Genomic DNA, 23316 nt, shown 5'->3' on the forward strand with positions numbered 1-23316 from the left:
TCCATTAGAAATTAGATTAGAAGAGAGAGAGAGATTGTGCAGAGTCAGACAGAGTTTACCACAGTGACCAGTGCAGTTGTTGTTAGTTAACTTTTATTTATTTTAATATATATCCGTTCTCTGCTATATCCGTTCTCTGCCTGAAAAAAAACGATACACAGCAGCAGCCAGTCACACAGTGTGACTCAGTCTGTGTGCACTCAGCTCAGCCCAGTGTGCTGCACATCAATGTATAAAAGGCAAAGCTTATAATAATTGTGGGGGAGACTGGGGAGCACTGCAGGTTGTTATAGCAGGAGCCCCCAGGAGTACATAATATTATATTAATTTAAAATTAAACAGTGCACACTTTTGCTGCAGGAGTGCCACTGCCAGTGTGACTAGTGGTGACCAGTGCCTGACCACCAGTATAGTAGTATATTCATTGTTGTATGTATTGTATACTATCTCTTTATCAACCAGTCTATATTAGCAGCAGACACAGTACAGTGCGGTAGTTCACGGCTGTGGCTACCTCTGTGTCGGCAGTCGGAACTCGGCAGGCAGTCCGTCCATCCATAATTGTATTACAATATATACCACCTAACCGTGGTATTTTTTTTTCTTTCTTTATACCGTCATAGTGTCATACTAGTTGTTACGAGTATACTACTATCTCTTTATCAACCAGTGTACAGTGCGGTAGTTCACGGCTGTGGCTACCTCTGTGTCGGCAGTCGGCAGGCAGTCCGTCCATCCATAATTGTATTATTATTATAATATATACCACCTAACCGTGGTTTTTTTTCCATTCTTTATACCGTCGTCATAGTGTCATACTAGTTGTTACGAGTATACTACTATCTCTTTATCAACCAGTGTACAGTGCGGTAGTTCACGGCTGTGGCTACCTCTGTGTCGGCAGTCGGCAGGCAGTCCGTCCATCCATAATTGTATTATTATTATAATATATACCACCTAACCGTGGTTTTTTTTCCATTCTTTATACCGTCGTCATAGTGTCATACTAGTTGTTACGAGTATACTACTATCTCTTTATCAACCAGTGTACAGTGCGGTAGTTCACGGCTGTGGCTACCTCTGTGTCGGCAGTCGGCAGGCAGTCCGTCCATCCATAATTGTATTATTATTATAATATATACCACCTAACCGTGGTTTTTTTTCCATTCTTTATACCGTCGTCGTAGTGTCATACTAGTTGTTACGAGTATACTACTATCTCTTTATCAACCAGTGTACAGTGCGGTAGTTCACGGCTGTGGCTACCTCTGTGTCGGCAGTCGGCAGGCAGTCCGTCCATCCATAATTGTATTATTATTATAATATATACCACCTAACCGTGGTTTTTTTTCCATTCTTTATACCGTCGTCATAGTGTCATACTAGTTGTTACGAGTATACTACTATCTCTTTATCAACCAGTGTACAGTGCGGTAGTTCACGGCTGTGGCTACCTCTGTGTCGGCAGTCGGCAGGCAGTCCGTCCATCCATAATTGTATTATTATTATAATATATACCACCTAACCGTGGTTTTTTTTCCATTCTTTATACCGTCGTCATAGTGTCATACTAGTTGTTACGAGTATACTACTATCTCTTTATCAACCAGTGTACAGTGCGGTAGTTCACGGCTGTGGCTACCTCTGTGTCGGCAGTCGGCAGGCAGTCCGTCCATCCATAATTGTATTATTATTATAATATATACCACCTAACCGTGGTTTTTTTTTCATTCTTTATACCGTCGTCATAGTGTCATACTAGTTGTTACGAGTATACTACTATCTCTTTATCAACCAGTGTACAGTGCGGTAGTTCACGGCTGTGGCTACCTCTGTGTCGGCAGTCGGCAGGCAGTCCGTCCATCCATAATTGTATTATTATTATAATATATACCACCTAACCGTGGTTTTTTTTCCATTCTTTATACCGTCGTCATAGTGTCATACTAGTTGTTACGAGTATACTACTATCTCTTTATCAACCAGTGTACAGTGCGGTAGTTCACGGCTGTGGCTACCTCTGTGTCGGCAGTCGGCAGGCAGTCCGTCCATCCATAATTGTATTATTATTATAATATATACCACCTAACCGTGGTTTTTTTTCCATTCTTTATACCGTCGTCATAGTGTCATACTAGTTGTTACGAGTATACTACCATCTCTTTATCAACCAGTGTACAGTGCGGTAGTTCACGGCTGTGGCTACCTCTGTGTCGGCAGTCGGCAGGCAGTCCGTCCATCCATAATTGTATTATTATTATAATATATACCACCTAACCGTGGTTTTTTTATACCACCTAACCGTGGCAGTCCGTCCATAATTGTATACTAGTAAACTATCCAATCCATCCATCTCCATTGTTTACCTGAGGTGCCTTTTAGTTCTGCCTATAAAATATGGAGAACAAAAAAGTTGAGGTTCCAAAATTAGGGAAAGATCAAGATCCACTTCCACCTCGTGCTGAAGCTGCTGCCACTAGTCATGGCCGAGACGATGAAATGCCAGCAACGTCGTCTGCCAAGGCCGATGCCCAATGTCATAGTACAGAGCATGTCAAATCCAAAACACCAAATATCAGAAAAAAAAGGACTCCAAAACCTAAAATAAAATTGTCGGAGGAGAAGCGTAAACTTGCCAATATGCCATTTACCACACGGAGTGGCAAGGAACGGCTGAGGCCCTGGCCTATGTTCATGGCTAGTGGTTCAGCTTCACATGAGGATGGAAGCACTCAGCCTCTCGCTAGAAAACTGAAAAGACTCAAGCTGGCAAAAGCACCGCAAAGAACTGTGCGTTCTTTGAAATCCCAAATCCACAAGGAGAGTCCAATTGTGTCGTTTGCGATGCCTGACCTTCCCAACACTGGACGTGAAGAGCATGCGCCTTCCACTATTTGCATGCCCCCTGCAAGTGCTGGAAGGAGCACCCGCAGTCCAGTTCCTGATAGTCAGATTGAAGATGTCAGTGTTGAAGTACACCAGGATGAGGAGGATATGGGTGTTGCTGGCGCTGGGGAGGAAATTGACCAGGAGGATTCTGATGGTGAGGTGGTTTGTTTAAGTCAGGCACCCGGGGAGACACCTGTTGTCCGTGGGAGGAATATGGCCGTTGACATGCCAGGTGAAAATACCAAAAAAATCAGCTCTTCGGTGTGGAGGTATTTCACCAGAAATGCGGACAACAGGTGTCAAGCCGTGTGTTCCCTTTGTCAAGCTGTAATAAGTAGGGGTAAGGACGTTAACCACCTCGGAACATCCTCCCTTATACGTCACCTGCAGCGCATTCATAATAAGTCAGTGACAAGTTCAAAAACTTTGGGTGACAGCGGAAGCAGTCCACTGACCAGTAAATCCCTTCCTCTTGTAACCAAGCTCACGCAAACCACCCCACCAACTCCCTCAGTGTCAATTTCCTCCTTCCCCAGGAATGCCAATAGTCCTGCAGGCCATGTCACTGGCAAGTCTGACGAGTCCTTTCCTGCCTGGGATTCCTCCGATGCATCCTTGCGTGTAACGCCTACTGCTGCTGGCGCTGCTGTTGTTGTCGCTGGGAGTCGATGGTCATCCCAGAGGGGAAGTCGTTAGCCCACTTGTACTACTTCCAGTAAGCAATTGACTGTTCAACAGTCCTTTGCGAGGAAGATGAAATATCACAGCAGTCATCCTACTGCAAAGCGGATAACTGAGTCCTTGACAACTATGTTGGTGTTAGACGTGCGTCCGGTATCCGCCGTTAGTTCACAGGGAACTAGACAATTTATTGAGGCAGTGTGCCCCCGTTACCAAATACCATCTAGGTTCCACTTCTCTAGGCAGGCGATACCGAGAATGTACACGGACGTCAGAAAAAGACTCACCAGTGTCCTAAAAAATGCAGTTGTACCCAATGTCCACTTAACCACGGACATGTGGACAAGTGGAGCAGGGCAGGGTCAGGACTATATGACTGTGACAGCCCACTGGGTAGATGTATGGACTCCCGCCGCAAGAACAGCAGCGGCGGCACCAGTAGCAGCATCTCGCAAACGCCAACTCTTTCCTAGGCAGGCTACGCTTTGTATCACCGCTTTCCAGAATACGCACACAGCTGAAAACCTCTTACGGCAACTGAGGAAGATCATCGCGGAATGGCTTACCCCAATTGGACTCTCCTGTGGATTTGTGGCATCGGACAACGCCAGCAATATTGTGTGTGCATTAAATATGGGCAAATTCCAGCACGTCCCATGTTTTGCACATACCTTGAATTTGGTGGTGCAGAATTTTTTAAAAAACGACAGGGGCGTGCAAGAGATGCTGTCGGTGGCCAGAAAAATTGCGGGACACTTTCGGCGTACAGGCACCACGTACAGAAGACTGGAGCACCACCAAAAACTACTGAACCTGCCCTGCCATCATCTGAAGCAAGAAGTGGTAACGAGGTGGAATTCAACCCTCTATATGCTTCAGAGGTTGGAGGAGCAGCAAAAGGCCATTCAAGCCTATACAATTGAGCACGATATAGGAGATGGAATGCACCTGTCTCAAGTGCAGTGGAGAATGATTTCAACGTTGTGCAAGGTTCTGATGCCCTTTGAACTTGCCACACGTGAAGTCAGTTCAGACACTGCCAGCCTGAGTCAGGTCATTCCCCTCATCAGGCTTTTGCAGAAGAAGCTGGAGGCATTGAAGAAGGAGCTAACACGGAGCGATTCCGCTAGGCATGTGGGACTTGTGGATGCAGCCCTTAATTCGCTTAACAAGGATTCACGGGTGGTCAATCTGTTGAAATCAGAGCACTACATTTTGGCCACCGTGCTCGATCCTAGATTTAAAGCCTACCTTGGATCTCTCTTTCCGGCAGACACAGGTCTGCTGGGGTTGAAAGACCTGCTGGTGACAAAATTGTCAAGTCAAGCGGAACGCGACCTGTCAACATCTCCTCCTTCACATTCTCCCGCAACTGGGGGTGCGAGGAAAAGGCTCAGAATTCCGAGCCCACCCGCTGGCGGTGATGCAGGGCAGTCTGGAGCGACTGCTGATGCTGACATCTGGTCCGGACTGAAGGACCTGACAACGATTACGGACATGTCGTCTACTGTCACTGCATATGATTCTCTCAACATTGATAGAATGGTGGAGGATTATATGAGTGACCGCATCCAAGTAGGCACGTCACACAGTCCGTACTTATACTGGCAGGAAAAAGAGGCAATTTGGAGGCCCTTGCACAAACTGGCTTTATTCTACCTAAGTTGCCCTCCCACAAGTGTGTACTCCGAAAGAGTGTTTAGTGCCGCCGCTCACCTTGTCAGCAATCGGCGTACGAGGTTACATCCAGAAAATGTGGAGAAGATGATGTTCATTAAAATGAATTATAATCAATTCCTCCGCGGAGACATTGACCAGCAGCAATTGCCTCCACAAAGTACACAGGGAGCTGAGATGGTGGATTCCAGTGGGGACGAATTGATAATCTGTGAGGAGGGGGATGTACACGGTGATATATCGGAGGGTGAAGATGAGGTGGACATCTTGCCTCTGTAGAGCCAGTTTGTGCAAGGAGAGATTAATTGCTTCTTTTTTGGGGGGGGTCCAAACCAACCCGTCATATCAGTCACAGTCGTGTGGCAGACCCTGTCACTGAAATGATGGGTTGGTTAAAGTGTGCATGTCCTGTTTTGTTTATACAACATAAGGGTGGGAGGGAGGGCCCAAGGATAATTCCATCTTGCACCTCTTTTTTCTTTTCTTTTTCTTTGCATCATGTGCTGATTGGGGAGGGTTTTTTGGAAGGGACATCCTGCGTGACACTGCAGTGCCACTCCTAGATGGGCCCGGTGTTTGTGTCGGCCACTAGGGTCGCTAATCTTACTCACACAGCTACCTCATTGCGCCTCTTTTTTTCTTTGCGTCATGTGCTGTTTGGGGAGGGTTTTTTGGAAGGGACATCCTGCGTGACACTGCAGTGCCACTCCTAGATGTGCCCGGTGTTTGTGTCGGCCACTAGGGTCGCTAATCTTACTCACACAGTCAGCTACCTCATTGCGCCTCTTTTTTTCTTTGCGTCATGTGCTGTTTGGGGAGGGTTTTTTGGAAGGGCCATCCTGCGTGACACTGCAGTGCCACTCCTAGATGGGCCCGGTGTTTGTGTCGGCCACTAGGGTCGCTAATCTTACTCACACAGCTACCTCATTGCGCCTCTTTTTTTCTTTGCGTCATGTGCTGTTTGGGGAGGGTTTTTTGGAAGGGCCATCCTGCGTGACACTGCAGTGCCACTCCTAGATGGGCCCGGTGTTTGTGTCGGCCACTAGGGTCGCTAATCTTACTCACACAGCTACCTCATTGCGCCTCTTTTTTTCTTTGCGTCATGTGCTGTTTGGGGAGGGTTTTTTGGAAGGGACATCCTGCGTGACACTGCAGTGCCACTCCTAGATGGGCCCGGTGTTTGTGTCGGCCACTAGGGTCGCTTATCTTACTCACACAGCGACCTCGGTGCAAATTTTAGGACTAAAAATAATATTGTGAGGTGTGATGTGTTCAGAATAGGCTGAAAATGAGTGTAAATTATGTTTTTTGAGGTTAATAATACTTTGGGATCAAAATTACCCCCAAATTCTATGATTTAAGCTGTTTTTTAGGGTTTTTTGAAAAAAACACCCGAATCCAAAACACACCCGAATCCGACAAAAATAATTCGGTGAGGTTTTGCCAAAACGCGTTCGAACCCAAAACACGGCCGCGGAACCGAACCCAAAACCAAAACACAAAACCCGAAAAATTTCAGGCGCTCATCTCTAGTATATACGGTATATATATGTGTAGATATATATATATATATATACACACACACACACACACACACACAGGCACACTAGTTTTACGGACCCAGCATAAACTGGGACACCTCAGTCCCCACCCCCGTGATTGGCTCCACCCAGTTCTGGAAACCCCCCATGCAAATCCTGCGTTTGCCACTGTAGCGATCACTTCAACCATGAATTCCACAAACTCTGGCTCCCCCAGCATATTCCATGTGGTTGCTTCACTTCTGCAGTGCATGAATGCTTTCACCAGATGACACAATTTGTCCTGTTTGCTGGATACTCTTCAACTTCTGATTATCCGCTGAGCTTCATTCCATTACTCCCAAATGTACTGCATCTTTGTAAATATAAATAACATATCCGGCTTCCCAGCCTGCTGATATGCTGCTGAACCTCCATCCACTAGCTTCACTTCCCTGGTTCCATTACTGGTCCGTTCCTCTGAGTCCTGGACCATATCCTCCTCATCACAAGTGTGCTCCAAGTCCCATTGATCCAATTTTCCAATTAGGGACCCCTTGGTATCCACTGCATTGATTACAGTTTTTATTGCATGACACAGTGCTTGCAGGACTCCATTCTTGTTGTGTTTGTAGGATTGTGCTGATGCCTCCATTCTGCTGTGAAATCTTGCTTCCATAGTTGTAACCTGAGTGATCCCTCTGCTTTCCACAAAATGTGAAGATAATGGAATCTAAATCTCTCAGGCATGGTGGTAGATGAAAAACCAACAGTGGGTTATTGTCAGGAGTGTGTTTGACTTCTTTGTTTTAGGATTTTAAGGCATTGGAATACAATACATATTCGAATCAAGGTGATTACATCAGTCAGTGAGACACCTTGTCTGACCCAGCTCACTGATGAACAATAGGGAGTAAAAGAATAGGGACAGTGGTACCTTATATGACTCATCTTTAATTTCCACTGTGGCGTAAGTAAACAAAAGGAAACTCTAATGCTAACAAGAATAACTCACATACAGTGTAACAGATAACATAACACAAGGCATGCATTACAATATTAAGGCTGATTTAAACACAGTATGACAGTATGTGGGGGGGGGGGGGAGATGACATGCTATGGGTGAAAAGTCTTCTTTTCTGTCCTCTATTACCACCTTCACAAATGTTGTCAAGATTTGGGTAAAAATAATTCCACACTGAGGTGCCTTTTTTGGTGCCTGCTGTTTTGTGGGCACGGTCCAGCCAATGCAGACGTGGCCGGACCGTGCAGGGGGTGGGCCACAGCAGCTGCATCATGTCACATGCAGCCGCTGCGACCCAGGGCAGCAACGAGAAGCTCCCGACCAGCTGCTCTGGCAGGTAGCTACTCCTGAATTACAAAAGCATTGCTGATGTGCGATGGTTTTGTACTTCAGCGACGGGGCAGGGACTGACATGCGGGGAGGGCTAGCCCTGTGCTGGGCATCTCCTGCATGTCCGTGTTCCTGATTGTAACTGTGCTACATTTAGCACAGCTTCAATCAGGTCAGAATGACCTCCTGAGTACAGAGCGTACTGAAGTAGGTAGAGTGCACAGAATAGTACAAACACATTATGCAACAATTTAAAAAACAATATTTTAACTGACAACACAGTTCTTGACTTACGTGAAGTGAACAAAGCACACTGGGGTACAGTGTACTATGGTGTATTGCATAGGACCATATAAACAAATAATTACATTTTTAAAACTTTTTTTCACCTGCTTTAACATTTTTTGCAACTGACAAATAATACAGAGTCACACTGCTTATGTGAATGGAGTAGGCGGGTCCTGCGGTGTCAGTGCAGCACCACTGTGTTTTGGAATAAGGCCAAGGGGACTGGACACAGGGCCTGATTCAGAGATGGATGCAAATGCAAGCACACATACACCGGCTGATAAGTGCTAAAGTGAGCATGCTCAGAGTAGTAAAAATATACAATGCGCATGCGCCAGATCTCATTTTGAGTATCACACTGAAATGACTGTGTACACACAACAGTACGCATGGTGCTCCCACACAAAGAAACAGGAAGGGGAGGATTGGGGTATGTTTCCGCAGAGCATATGCAAAACTTGCAGTCTGGGGTATAACTGGGGAAAAGCAGGGTCATTCCCCACATGAAACTTGCATCCACATAATGCAAACTCGCACACATACTGAAAACCAGCATTTCAGCCTATTCTCAAGAGTACAGTAGGTCTGACCCCGTGCAGAGCATGACAGCAAAGCTTATGGTGCCCATACACTTGTGCGATTGAGCGCTATGCGATATCGCACTTCAATTTCCCTTGAAGCTCCCTGTGCGATAAATCACATCCAAAGTGCTTTTTGGTGCATTTGATGCGCATACAATCATGCGATTTATCGCATGCCCCTTGCGACCAGGAATCAGGTGAATGAATGGGATCGCCTCGCATGCTGCCCAAAGCACACCAGATTTATCTGTGAGATCTGTTTAAATTTGCATTGAGGGCTGGCCAGTGGCTTGCAGTGGGGCAGCATAATGGTGGACAAGGCACGGCCAGTACCTTGCAGTGGGGCAGCATAATGGTGGGTAGAGGTGGCAGCATAATGGTGGGCAGTGGTAACAGCATAATAATAAACATTGGTGGCCAGTGGTATTTCTTGCATACCTTGTTGTTTGGAGCAGAGCAGCGTGCTTCCAGCCTCTTTCCTGTATCCTGTGCACAATGGGTGGAGGGGAGTGTCCAGGAAGTGAGCTAAATAACTCCCAGATCGCACATCGCAGTGCGATAAATCGAATGTGGTAAAAACAGCATGCGATCGCACGTGTGATCCGATAAATATTAAGTGCAGCACATAATATCTTGAGATGCGAGATTCAACCAGCGTGCCTACGCATCGCATCAGGGGGAACATTCGATGTGCATACAATCCTGCGATTTATCACACCGATGTGGTTGAAATTGAAGGGTTGTACCAGATATCTCACAAGTGTATGGGCACCATTACTGAGAGTATATTGATGGACAAACATAAATCCTCTGCTGCCAACAATGACTAAAGAAGGTGTTTGCAAGTATCCTGATCAGGATTGTACTATTTAGCAAACAAAATCTATCAATATATGACAAAACACTTGGTGTATATTATTTAACACAATAGTGAAACTAGGTGCAAGATATAAAAAATATATGTAAAGGAAATAGAGCAGAGTTTTAAAAACAGAGCATACTTTATTATTGCATAAATAGTAGCAGCGGAAATTGAAATAATTCTGCATACATCTGCACAAATACAAAACAGTATCAGAAATAAATGTAAATTTTAACTAGTAACAGAAATAAAATTACATTTGCATACATATATTTTATAATACAAAAAAGGGTCTGAAAGAGGCATAAACTTGTGTTGTCTTTATAATCACAAAATCAGAACATGATTATATGTCTTATTTTTTTCTCCTCATACGCCTTTTTTGCTGGTACCACAACATCCGCAAAAGGATGGTACCTTGTTCTACATTCAACATTGCTGTCTGAACATATGGTTTCCTAAAAAAGTATTTAAACTTACACACACGCACAAAGAACTCTCTCTAAATACACATTCTTCTGGACCCAATAAGTAAATCATGTATAATTGAAATAAAAATGTTTAACAATTATTTTAAAACCACTTACCATCTGTGTACTTCATTTGCATTTTATTGGTGCATGACGATTAAGTACATCAGTAAATTCAGCCCATAGTCTGTCTTTGACTGTAGCGCTCATATTCCTTGGACCATGGTATATTTTTTCCATTGTCCCAGATACAAGTATTTCTAATTCTCTTATAGAGAAACATGGCTGTCTCTTTTTCTTCCATCTTTGAGTGATTTTCCTGCTGGCTGAGCATTCTGGAATTCCAGTAGTAGGTTGAATAGTGCTGGGGCCTGGTTTGGGATTTGTATGCACCTTGTGGTGATAGTGTTATTGACCAGCAGAATCTGATGTTTTTATAGTGGGTCATGAGCGTGCCTACGCTTATTGTGTGTGTATGCACAATCTATAAAAAGGAGGTCTCAATCATACAGTCAATCCTTAAGATATTGGAGGTGGGCAGTGTAGGGGTACAACTGGCCCTGAGAAAACCTAAGCTGCAGTTTGTTCAGGCCAATTCTTGGATGCTTCCTGTTCCATATAAATTTCCTAAAGGTATAGTTAACTACTGTAGCTGCACATCCTTCTTGGGGAACATTCATTTAGGAAACAAAATCATTTTTATAAGGCTTGCCCTGCATAAATAGGTTAAAAGTACATTTCTCCAGTCTACCAGCTCCACCAACACAGATCAAATCACAGAAGAAAAATTAAGGTCTTAAGGTAGTTATAGGTTACATGAGATCCGTACACCCAGATATTTAAACTTTGTGTAGCCCATGTAATGGGGATATCCAAGGGAAAAGGGATGCCTTGGAAGAGATTTCTAGAGAGATGAAAAAGTAACTTGCTCCTTACAGCTGCTCACTCCCAACTCCCAAGGGCACAAATCCTTAAAACCATACTTAAAACCAGGAAAGGAGTGGTCCACAAGCGCTATAAATAATGAATGGAGATTTCTTCTTATCTCCCCACCGGAGTCACCAGACCTTCTTTATTTCTTCCCCAGGTCTCAACGAGAAGAATAAAGCCAATACGTCCACAGTTCACCAATGCTAATTCCTTCTTGTTTTAAAAAATGACCCTTCAACTAATCTCAATAAAATATGAGGGGTCATTCCGAGTTGTTCGCTCGCAAGCTGCTTTTAGCAGCTTTGCACACGCTAAGCCGCCGCCTACTGGGAGTGAATTTTAGCTTATCAAAATTGCGAACGAAAGATTAGCAAAATAGCGAATAGACACTTCTTAGCAGTTTCTGAGTAGCTCCACACTTACTCAGCATCTGCGATCAGTTCAGTGTTTGTCGTTCCTGGTTTGATGTCACAAACACACCCAGCGTTCGCCCAGACACTCCTCCGTTTCTCCAGCCACTCCCGCGTTTTTCCCAGAAACGGTAGCGTTTTTTCGCACACACCCATAAAACGGCCTGTTTCCGCCCAGAAACACCCACTTCCTGTCAATCACATTACGATCACCAGAACGAAGAAAAAACCTCGTAATGCCGTAAGTAAAATACCTAACTGCATAGCAAATTTACTTGGCGCAGTCGCACTGCGGACATTGCGCATGCGCATTAGCGACTAATCGCTCCGTTGCGAGAGAAAAATACAGAGCGAACAACTCGGAATGACCCCCATGATGCATTCATCAAAAGGTTTCTTTGGTCTTCATATATCTCTCTCATTCATACGGGTGTAACACAAGGAATTATTTCCCATAGGGAAAGACACTCACCTATAAGTTAGGCCCTATGTTCATGAAAAGGTATCTTTATACAGTCCTCCAAGGTGATGTCCTCCCCAGCAAATCACAACTCCCACCAGGGAATCGCCAAAGCGAGTTGAAGAATGTCATAAAAAAACATTTATTTTCACATATACATTAAAATCCAAATATACACACATAAAAATATAAAAAATTTAAAAAATGATAAAACTAGTGGCTGTACCCCTAAAGTTGGTTATGGCTTGTTCCACCATACACCCAGGGATGTTTTATGCATATCCATCAACCCCTTGAAGGACTGTATAAAGATACCTTTTCATGAACATAAGGCCTAACCTATAGGCGAGTGCCTTTCCCTATGGGAAATAATTCCTTGTGATATACCCATATGAATGAGAGAGGTATATGAAGATCAGAGAAAACTTGGATGATTATATAAAGATACCTTTTTGTGAACATAAGGCCTAACCTATAGGTTAGTGATGTGCACCGGAAATTTTTCGGGTTTTGTGTTTTGGTTTTGGATTCGGTTCCGCGGCCATGTTTTGGATTCGCATTTTGGCATAACCTCCCTGAAAATTTTTTGTCGGATTCGGGTGTGTTTTGGATTCGGGTGTTTTTTTACAAAAAACCCTCAAAAACAGCTTAAATCATAGAATTTGGGGGTCATTTTGATACCATAGTATTATTAACCTCAATAACCATAATTTCCACTCATTTTCAGTCTATTCTGAACACCTCACACCTCACAGTATTATTTTTAGTCCTAAAATTTGCACCGAGGTAGCTGTGTGACTAAGCTAAGCGACCCAAGTGGCCGACACAAACACCTGGCCCATCTAGGAGTGGCACTGCAGTGTCAGACAGGATGGCAGATTTAAAAAATAGTCCCCAAACAGCACATGATGCAAAGAAAAAAAGAGGTGCACCAAGGTCGCTGGATGGCTAAGCTAAGCGACCCAAGTGGCCGACACAAACACCTGGCCCATCTAGCAGTGGCACTGCAGTGTCAGACAGGATGGCAGATTTAAAAAATAGTCCCCAAACAGCACATGATGCAAAGAAAAAAAGAGGTGCACCAAGGTCGCTGGATGGCTAAGCTAATCGACCCAAGTGGCCGACACAAACACCTGGCCCATCTAGGAGTGGCACTGCAGTGTCAGACAGGATGGCAGATTAAAAAAATAGTCCCCAAACAGCACATGATGCAAACAAAAAAAAGAGGTGCAAGATGGAAGCTGTGTGACTAAGCTAAGCGGAACAAGTGGCCGACGCAAACACCTGGCCCATCTAGGAGTGGCACTGCAGTGTCAGACAGGATGGCACTTCCAAAAAATAGTCCCCAAACAGCACATGATGCAAAGAAAAAAAAGAGGCGCAATGAGGTAGCTGTGTGACTAAGCTAAGCGACCCAAGTGGCCGACACAAACACCTGGCCCATCTAGGAATGGCACTGCAGTGACAGACAGGAAGGCACTTCAAAAAATAGTCCCCAAACAGCACATGATGCAAAGAAAAATGAAAGAAAAAAGAGGTGCAGGCATTGCAACCGACACAATTGGACTCTCCTTGGGGATTTGTGATTTAGAAGAACGCACAGTTCTTTGCTGTGCTTTTGCCATCTTAACTCTTTTAAGTTTTCTAGCAGGAGGATTAGAGATGAGCGGGTTCGGTTTCTCTGAATCCGAACCCGCCAGAACTTCATGTTTTTTTTCACGGGTCCGAGCGACTCGGATCTTCCCGCCTTGCTCGGTTAACCCGAGCGCGCCCGAACGTCATCATGACGCTGTCGGATTCTCGCGAGGCTCGGATTCTATCGCGAGACTCGGATTCTATATAAGGAGCCGCGCGTCGCCGCCATTTTCACACGTGCATTGAGATTGATAGGGAGAGGACGTGGCTGGCGTCCTCTCCATTTAGATTATAAGAGACTGAGAGAGATTTACTGGAGCCGACTAGGAGGAGTACTGTTACTGTAGAAGTGTAGAGACTGAGTGGAGAGAGTTTACTAGTGAGGACAGTGCAGTTTACTTTATAATCCGTTCTCTGCCTGAAAAAAGCGATACACAGCACACAGTGACTCAGTCACATACCATATCTGTGTGCACTGCTCAGGCTCAGGCCAGTGTGCTGCATCATCTATTATCTATATATAATATTATATATATCTGTCTGACTGCTCAGCTCACACAGCTTATAATTGTGGGGGAGACTGGGGAGCACTACTGCAGTGCCAGTTATAGGTTATAGCAGGAGCCAGGAGTACATAATATATTATATAGTGAGTGACCACCAGACACACAGTGCAGTTTATTTAATATATCCGTTCTCTGCCTGAAAAAAGCGATACACACAGTGACTCAGTCAGTCACATACCATATCTGTGTGCACTGCTCAGGCTCAGGCCAGTGTGCTGCATCATCTATTATCTATATATAATATTATATATATCTGTCTGACTGCTCAGCTCACACAGCTTATAATTGTGGGGGAGACTGGGGAGCACTACTGCAGTGCCAGTTATAGGTTATAGCAGGAGCCAGGAGTACATAATATATTATATAGTGAGTGACCACCAGACACACAGTGCAGTTTATTTAATATATCCGTTCTCTGCCTGAAAAAAGCGATACACACAGTGACTCAGTCAGTCACATACCATATCTGTGTGCACTGCTCAGGCTCAGGCCAGTGTGCTGCATCATCTATTATCTATATATAATATTATATATATCTGTCTGACTGCTCAGCTCACACAGCTTATAATTGTGGGGGAGACTGGGGAGCACTACTGCAGTGCCAGTTATAGGTTATAGCAGGAGCCAGGAGTACATATTATATTAAAATTAAACAGTGCACACTTTTGCTGCAGGAGTGCCACTGCCAGTGTGACTGACCAGTGACCTGACCACACTGACCACCAGTATAGTTAGTAGTATACTTATATTGTGATTGCCTGAAAAAGTTAAACACTCGTCGTGTGACTTCACTTGTGTGTTTTTTTTTTTTTATTCTATAAAAATAAAACTCATTCTGCTGACAGACAGTGTCCAGCAGGTCCGTCATTATATAATATATAATATATACCTGTCCGGCTGCAGTAGTGATATATATATATTTTTTATATCATTTATCATCCAGTCGCAGCAGACACAGTACGGTAGTTCACGGCTGTGGCTACCTCTGTGTCTCTGCACTCGGCAGGCAGTCCGTCCATAATTGTAATACCACCTAACCGTGGATTTTTTTCATTCTTCTTTATACATACATAGTTACATAGACATCTTCTCTTTATCAACCAGTCTATATTAGCTGCAGACACAGTACAGTACGGTAGTTCACGGCTGTGGCTACCTCTGTGTCTGCACTCGGCAGGCAGTCCGTCCATAATTGTATACCACCTAACCGTGGTTTTTTTTCATTCTTCTTTATACATACATAGTTACATAGACATCTTCTCTTTATCAACCAGTCTATATTAGCTGCAGACACAGTACAGTACGGTAGTTCACGGCTGTGGCTACCTCTGTGTCTGCACTCGGCAGGCAGTCCGTCCATAATTGTATACCACCTAACCGTGGATTTTTTTCAGTCTTCTTTATACATACATAGTTACATAGACATCTTCTCTTTATCAACCAGTCTATATTAGCTGCAGACACAGTACAGTACGGTAGTTCACGGCTGTGGCTACCTCTGTGTCTGCAGTCGGCAGGCAGTCCATAATTGTATACTAGTATCCATCTCCATTGTTTACCTGAGGTGCCTTTTAGTTGTGCCTATTAAAATATGGAGAACAAAAATGTTGAGGTTCCAAAATTAGGGAAAGATCAAGATCCACTTCCACCTCGTGCTGAAGCTGCTGCCACTAGTCATGGCCGAGACGATGAAATGCCAGCAACGTCGTCTGCCAAGGCCGATGCCCAATGTCATAGTACAGAGCATGTCAAATCCAAAACACCAAATATCAGAAAAAAAGGACTCCAAAACCTAAAATAAAATTGTCGGAGGAGAAGCGTAAACTTGCCAATATGCCATTTACCACACGGAGTGGCAAGGAACGGCTGAGGCCCTGGCCTATGTTCATGGCTAGTGGTTCAGCTTCACATGAGGATGGAAGCACTCAGCCTCTCGCTAGAAAAATGAAAAGACTCAAGCTGGCAAAAGCAGCACAGCAAAGAACTGTGCATTCTTCGAAATCCCAAATCCACAAGGAGAGTCCAATTGTGTCGGTTGCGATGCCTGACCTTCCCAACACTGGATGTGAAGAGCATGCGCCTTCCACCATTTGCACGCCCCCTGCAAGTGCTGGAAGGAGCACCCGCAGTCCAGTTCCTGATAGTCAGATTGAAGATGTCAGTGTTGAAGTACACCAGGATGAGGAGGATATGGGTGTTGCTGGCGCTGGGGAGGAAATTGACCAGGAGGATTCTGATGGTGAGGTGGTTTGTTTAAGTCAGGCACCCGGGGAGACACCTGTTGTCCGTGGGAGGAATATGGCCGTTGACATGCCAGGTGAAAATACCAAAAAAATCAGCTCTTCGGTGTGGAGGTATTTCACCAGAAATGCGGACAACAGGTGTCAAGCCGTGTGTTCCCTTTGTCAAGCTGTAATAAGTAGGGGTAAGGACGTTAACCACCTCGGAACATCCTCCCTTATACGTCACCTGCAGCGCATTCATAATAAGTCAGTGACAAGTTCAAAAACTTTGGGTGACAGCGGAAGCAGTCCACTGACCAGTAAATCCCTTCCTCTTGTAACCAAGCTCACGCAAACCACCCCACCAACTCCCTCAGTGTCAATTTCCTCCTTCCCCAGGAATGCCAATAGTCCTGCAGGCCATGTCACTGGCAATTCTGACGAGTCCTCTCCTGCCTGGGATTCCTCCGATGCATCCTTGCGTGTAACGCCTACTGCTGCTGGCGCTGCTGTTGTTGCCGCTGGGAGTCGATGGTCATCCCAGAGGGGAAGTCGTAAGCCCACTTGTACTACTTCCAGTAAGCAATTGACTGTTCAACAGTCCTTTGCGAGGAAGATGAAATATCACAGCAGTCATCCTACTGCAAAGCGGATAACTGAGGCCTTGGCATCCTGGGTGGTGAGAAACGTGGTTCCGGTATCCATCATTACTGCAGAGCCAACTAGAGACTTGTCGGAGGTACTGTGTCCCCGGTACCAAATACCATCTAGGTTCCATTTCTCTAGGCAGGCGATACCGAAAATGTACACAGACCTCAGAAAAAGAGTCACCAGTGTCCTAAAAAATGCAGCTGTACCCAATGTCCACTTAACCACGGACATGTGGACAAGTGGAGCAGGGCAGGGTCAGGACTATATGACTGTGACAGCCCACTGGGTAGATGTGTGGACTCCCGCCGCAAGAACAGCAGCGGCGGCACCAGTAGCAGCATCTCGCAAACGCCAACTCTTTCCTAGGCAGGCTACGCTTTGTATCACCGGTTTCCAGAATACGCACACAGCTGAAAACCTCTTACGGCAACTGAGGAAGATCATCGCGGAATGGCTTACCCCAATTGGACTCTCCTGTGGATTTGTGGCATCGGACAACGCCAGCAATATTGTGTGTGCATTAAATATGGGCAAATTCCAGCACGTCCCATGTTTTGCACATACCTTGAATTTGGTGGTGCAGAATTTTTTAAAAAACGACAGGGGCGTGCAAGAGATGCTGTCGGTGGCCAGAAAAATTGCGGGACACTTTCGGCGTACAGGCACCACGTACAGAAGACTGGAGCACCACCAAAAACTACTGAACCTGCCCTGCCATCATCTGAAGCAAGAAGTGGTAACGAGGTGGAATTCAACCCTCTATATGCTTCAGAGGTTGGAGGAGCAGCAAAAGGCCATTCAAGCCTATACAATTGAGCACGATATAGGAGGTGGAATGCACCTGTCTCAAGTGCAGTGGAGAATGATTTCAACGTTGTGCAAGGTTCTGATGCCCTTTGAACTTGCCACACGTGAAGTCAGTTCAGACACTGCCAGCCTGAGTCAGGTCATTCCCCTCATCAGGCTTTTGCAGAAGAAGCTGGAGACATTGAAGGAGGAGCTAACACGGAGCGATTCCGCTAGGCATGTGGGACTTGTGGATGCAGCCCTTAATTCGCTTAACAAGGATTCACGGGTGGTCAATCTGTTGAAATCAGAGCACTACATTTTGGCCACCGTGCTCGATCCTAGATTTAAAGCCTACCTTGGATCTCTCTTTCCGGCAGACACAAGTCTGCTGGGGTTGAAAGACCTGCTGGTGACAAAATTGTCAAGTCAAGCGGAACGCGACCTGTCAACATCTCCTCCTTCACATTCTCCCGCAACTGGGGGTGCGAGGAAAAGGCTCAGAATTCCGAGCCCACCCGCTGGCGGTGATGCAGGGCAGTCTGGAGCGACTGCTGATGCTGACATCTGGTCCGGACTGAAGGACCTGACAACGATTACGGACATGTCGTCTACTGTCACTGCATATGATTCTCTCAACATTGATAGAATGGTGGAGGATTATATGAGTGACCGCATCCAAGTAGGCACGTCACACAGTCCGTACTTATACTGGCAGGAAAAAGAGGCAATTTGGAGGCCCTTGCACAAACTGGCTTTATTCTACCTAAGTTGCCCTCCCACAAGTGTGTACTCCGAAAGAGTGTTTAGTGCCGCCGCTCACCTTGTCAGCAATCGGCGTACGAGGTTACATCCAGAAAATGTGGAGAAGATGATGTTCATTAAAATGAATTATAATCAATTCCTCCGCGGAGACATTGACCAGCAGCAATTGCCTCCACAAAGTACACAGGGAGCTGAGATGGTGGATTCCAGTGGGGACGAATTGATAATCTGTGAGGAGGGGGATGTACACGGTGATATATCGGAGGGTGAAGATGAGGTGGACATCTTGCCTCTGTAGAGCCAGTTTGTGCAAGGAGAGATTAATTGCTTCTTTTTGGGGGGGGGTCCAAACCAACCCGTCATATCAGTCACAGTCGTGTGGCAGACCCTGTCACTGAAATGATGGGTTGGTTAAAGTGTGCATGTCCTGTTTTGTTTATACAACATAAGGGTGGGTGGGAGGGCCCAAGGACAATTCCATCTTGCACCTCTTTTTTCTTTTCTTTTTCTTTGCATCATGTGCTGATTGGGGAGGGTTTTTTGGAAGGGACATCCTGCGTGACACTGCAGTGCCACTCCTAGATGGGCCCGGTGTTTGTGTCGGCCACTAGGGTCGCTAATCTTACTCACACAGTCAGCTACCTCATTGCGCCTCTTTTTTTCTTTGCGTCATGTGCTGTTTGGGGAGGGTTTTTTGGAAGGGACATCCTGCGTGACACTGCAGTGCCACTCCTAGATGGGCCCGGTGTTTGTGTCGGCCACTAGGGTCGCTAATCTTACTCACACAGTCAGCTACCTCATTGCGCCTCTTTTTTTCTTTGCGTCATGTGCTGTTTGGGGAGGGTTTTTTGGAAGGGCCATCCTGCGTGACACTGCAGTGCCACTCCTAGATGGGCCCGGTGTTTGTGTCGGCCACTAGGGTCGCTAATCTTACTCACACAGCTACCTCATTGCGCCTCTTTTTTTCTTTGCGTCATGTGCTGTTTGGGGAGGGTTTTTTGGAAGGGACATCCTGCGTGACACTGCAGTGCCACTCCTAGATGGGCCCGGTGTTTGTGTCGGCCACTAGGGTCGCTTATCTTACTCACACAGCGACCTCGGTGCAAATTTTAGGACTAAAAATAATATTGTGAGGTGTGAGGTATTCAGAATAGACTGAAAATGAGTGTAAATTATGGTTTTTGAGGTTAATAATACTTTGGGATCAAAATGACCCCCAAATTCTATGATTTAAGCTGTTTTTTAGTGTTTTTTGAAAAAAACACCCGAATCCAAAACACACCCGAATCCGACAAAAAAAATTCGGTGAGGTTTTGCCAAAACGCGTTCGAACCCAAAACACGGCCGCGGAACCGAACCCAAAACCAAAACACAAAACCCGAAAAATTTCAGGCGCTCATCTCTAAGGAGGATGAGTGCTTCCATCCTCATGTGAAACTGAACAACTAGCCTTGAACATAGGCCAGGCCAGGCCCTCAGCCATTCCTTGCCACTCTGTGTCGTAAATGGCACATTGGCAAGTTTACGCTTCTCCTCAGACGATTTTGATTTAGATTTTTGGGTCATTTTACTGAGCTTTATTTTTTTGGATTTTACATGCTCTCTACTATGACATTGGTCATCGGCCTTGGCAGACGACGTTGATGGCATTTCATCGTCTCGGCCATGACTAGTGGCAGCAGCTCTAGCACGAGGTGGAAGTGGATCTTGATCTTTCCCTATTTTACCCTCCACATTTTTGTTCTCCATTTTTTAATGTGTGGAATTATATGCCAGTAATATATCAATAGCAATGGCCTACTACTATATATACTGCGCACAACTGAAATGCACCACAGGTATGGATGGATAGTATACTTGACGACACAGAGGTAGGTAGAGCAGTGGCCTACTGTACCGTACTGCTATATATTATATACTGGTGGTCAGCAAACTGTGCAAAACTGAAATGCACCACAGGTATGGATGGATAGTATACTTGACGACACAGAGGTAGGTAGAGCAGTGACCTACTGTACCGTACTGCTATATAGTATATACTGGTGGTCAGCAAACTGTGCAAAACTGAAATGCACCACAGGTATGGATGGATAGTATACTTGACGACACAGAGGTAGGTAGAGCAGTGGCCTACTGTACCGTACTGCTATGTAGTATATACTGGTGGTCAGCAAACTGTGCAAAACTAAAATGCACCACAGGTATGGATGGATAGTATACTTGACGACACAGAGGTAGGTAGAGCAGTGGCCTACTGTACCGTACTGCTATATAGTATATACTGGTGTCTCGCAAACTGTGCAAAACTGAAATGCACCACAGGTATGGATGGATAGTATACTTGACGACACAGAGGTAGGTAGAGCAGTGGCCTACTGTACCGTACTGCTATATATTATATACTGGTGGTCAGCAAACTGTGCAAAACTGAAATGTACCACAGGTATGGATGGATAGTATACTTGACGACACAGAGGTAGGTAGAGCAGTGGCCTTCTGTACCGTACTGCTATATAGTATATACTGGTGGTCAGCAAACTGTGCAAAACTGAAATGCACCACAGTTATGGATGGATAGTATACTTGACGACACAGAGGTAGGTAGAGCAGTGACCTACTATACCGTACTGCTATATAGTATATACTGGTGGTCAGCAAACTGTGCAAAACTGAAATGCACCACAGGTATGGATGGATAGTATACTTGACGACACAGAGGTAGGTAGAGCAATGGACTACTGTACCGTACTGCTATATATATATAGTTATACTGGTGGTCAGCAAAATTCTGCACTGTCCTACAATGCAGCACAGATATGGAGCGTTTTTCAGGCAGAGAACGTATAATACTGATGGTCACTAGTCACTGGTCAGCAAAACCTGCACTGTCCTCCTACTATATAATACTACTGGTCCCCAGTCCCCACAATAAAGCAATTAGCACACTGAGAACAGATATTTGCAGCACACTGAGCACAGTTAGATATGGAGCGTTTTTCAGGCAGAGAACGTAGATATTTGCACTTGTAGCACACTGAGCACAGATATTTGCAGCACACTGAGCACAGATATTTGCAGCACAATTTGCAGCCCACTGAACATAGAAACTGAGAGGACGCCAGCCACGTCCTCTCACGATCATCTCCAATGCACAAGTGAAAAATGGCGGCGACGCGTGGCTCCTTATATAGAATACGAATCTCGCGAGAGTCCGACCGCGGGATGATGACGTTCGGGCGCGCTCGGGTTAACCGAGCAAGGAGGGAGGATCCGAGTCTGCCTCGGACCCGTGTAAAATGGGTGAAGTTCGGGGGGGTTCGGATCCCGAGGATCCGAACCCGCTCATCACTACTATAGGTGAGTGTTTTTCCCCATGGGAAATTATTCCTTGTGTTACACCCATATGAATGAGAGAGCTATATGAAGACCAACGAAACCTTTTGATGAACGCATCATATTTTATTGAGGTCAGTTGAAGGGTCATTTATTAAAACAAGAAGGAATTAGCATTGGTGAACTGTGGACATATTGGCTTTATTCTTCTCGTTGAGACCTGGGGAAGAAATAATGAAGGTCCAGTGACTCCGGTGGGGAGATAAGAATACATTTCCATACATTATTTATAGCGCTTATGGACCGCTCCTTTCCTGGTTTTAAATGTCTGGGAAGAGCGCTAACCCAGGGCACTTTCCTATTTGCAATAAAGATTATGAGCACATGATGGATTATAACCTTTGTCTCATTCTAAGCATTTCAAATGTCATGGGGAAAAATTAAGATATCAACTATACCATTAACATATTGATATAACATATTGTGTAATATTTCATAACAACATAGTGGTAAACTGGCAGTACTGTACTTTGCACAGTCTTAAGGGCTTGACAAGGTAATCACAGTAGTAACTCTAGTAGTAAATGTGATTAATCGGTTGCCTTCCTTCTTAATACAAAAAAGGTTATAAGCATTTCTCTAATATAATGTAATGAAGGTGTATAAACCCTTAATGCGATTTAATGAATTATGAATGATGGAAAGAGTAGAAAGAATATAACTGTTTTTAGCGATCTATAGTCCTTGTAAGGATGCAGTCACTATCCTTTGAACAAAACAAAATCTGCCAAGTTTGAAGGCATAGGGGTAGATTTACTTAAACTTCTAAAAATGAAAAGTGGTGCTGTTGCCCATAGGAACCAATAGGATTCATCAAGTGTCATTTCTGTTGTTTCCTAGAAAATTAGACAGAATCTGATGGTTGCTATGGGCTACACTAATATTTTTTCAATTTTAGACACTTTATTAAATATACCCCAAGGCAATGATCATGGATACACACGGCGATGAAGAGGTGTTCATCATATTTTATATTAACCAGGCATTTTTTAATTTTCTACTCTGATGCAAATACATTATTTTTGTGAATCAGAGCCATGGACATAATACAATCTCAGTGATCATTGGATCATTTTTCTAAAATTACCCTTTTCATTCAATATATTGTCTGTCTTCATGGCTGTCCTCATGAAATTATACCAAACCAGGGTACTTAGGTCATTAATGTGTTCTGGT

This window comes from Pseudophryne corroboree, chromosome 2 (genome assembly GCF_028390025.1).
Source record: "Pseudophryne corroboree isolate aPseCor3 chromosome 2, aPseCor3.hap2, whole genome shotgun sequence".
In the NCBI taxonomy this organism is placed as follows: domain Eukaryota; kingdom Metazoa; phylum Chordata; class Amphibia; order Anura; family Myobatrachidae; genus Pseudophryne; species Pseudophryne corroboree.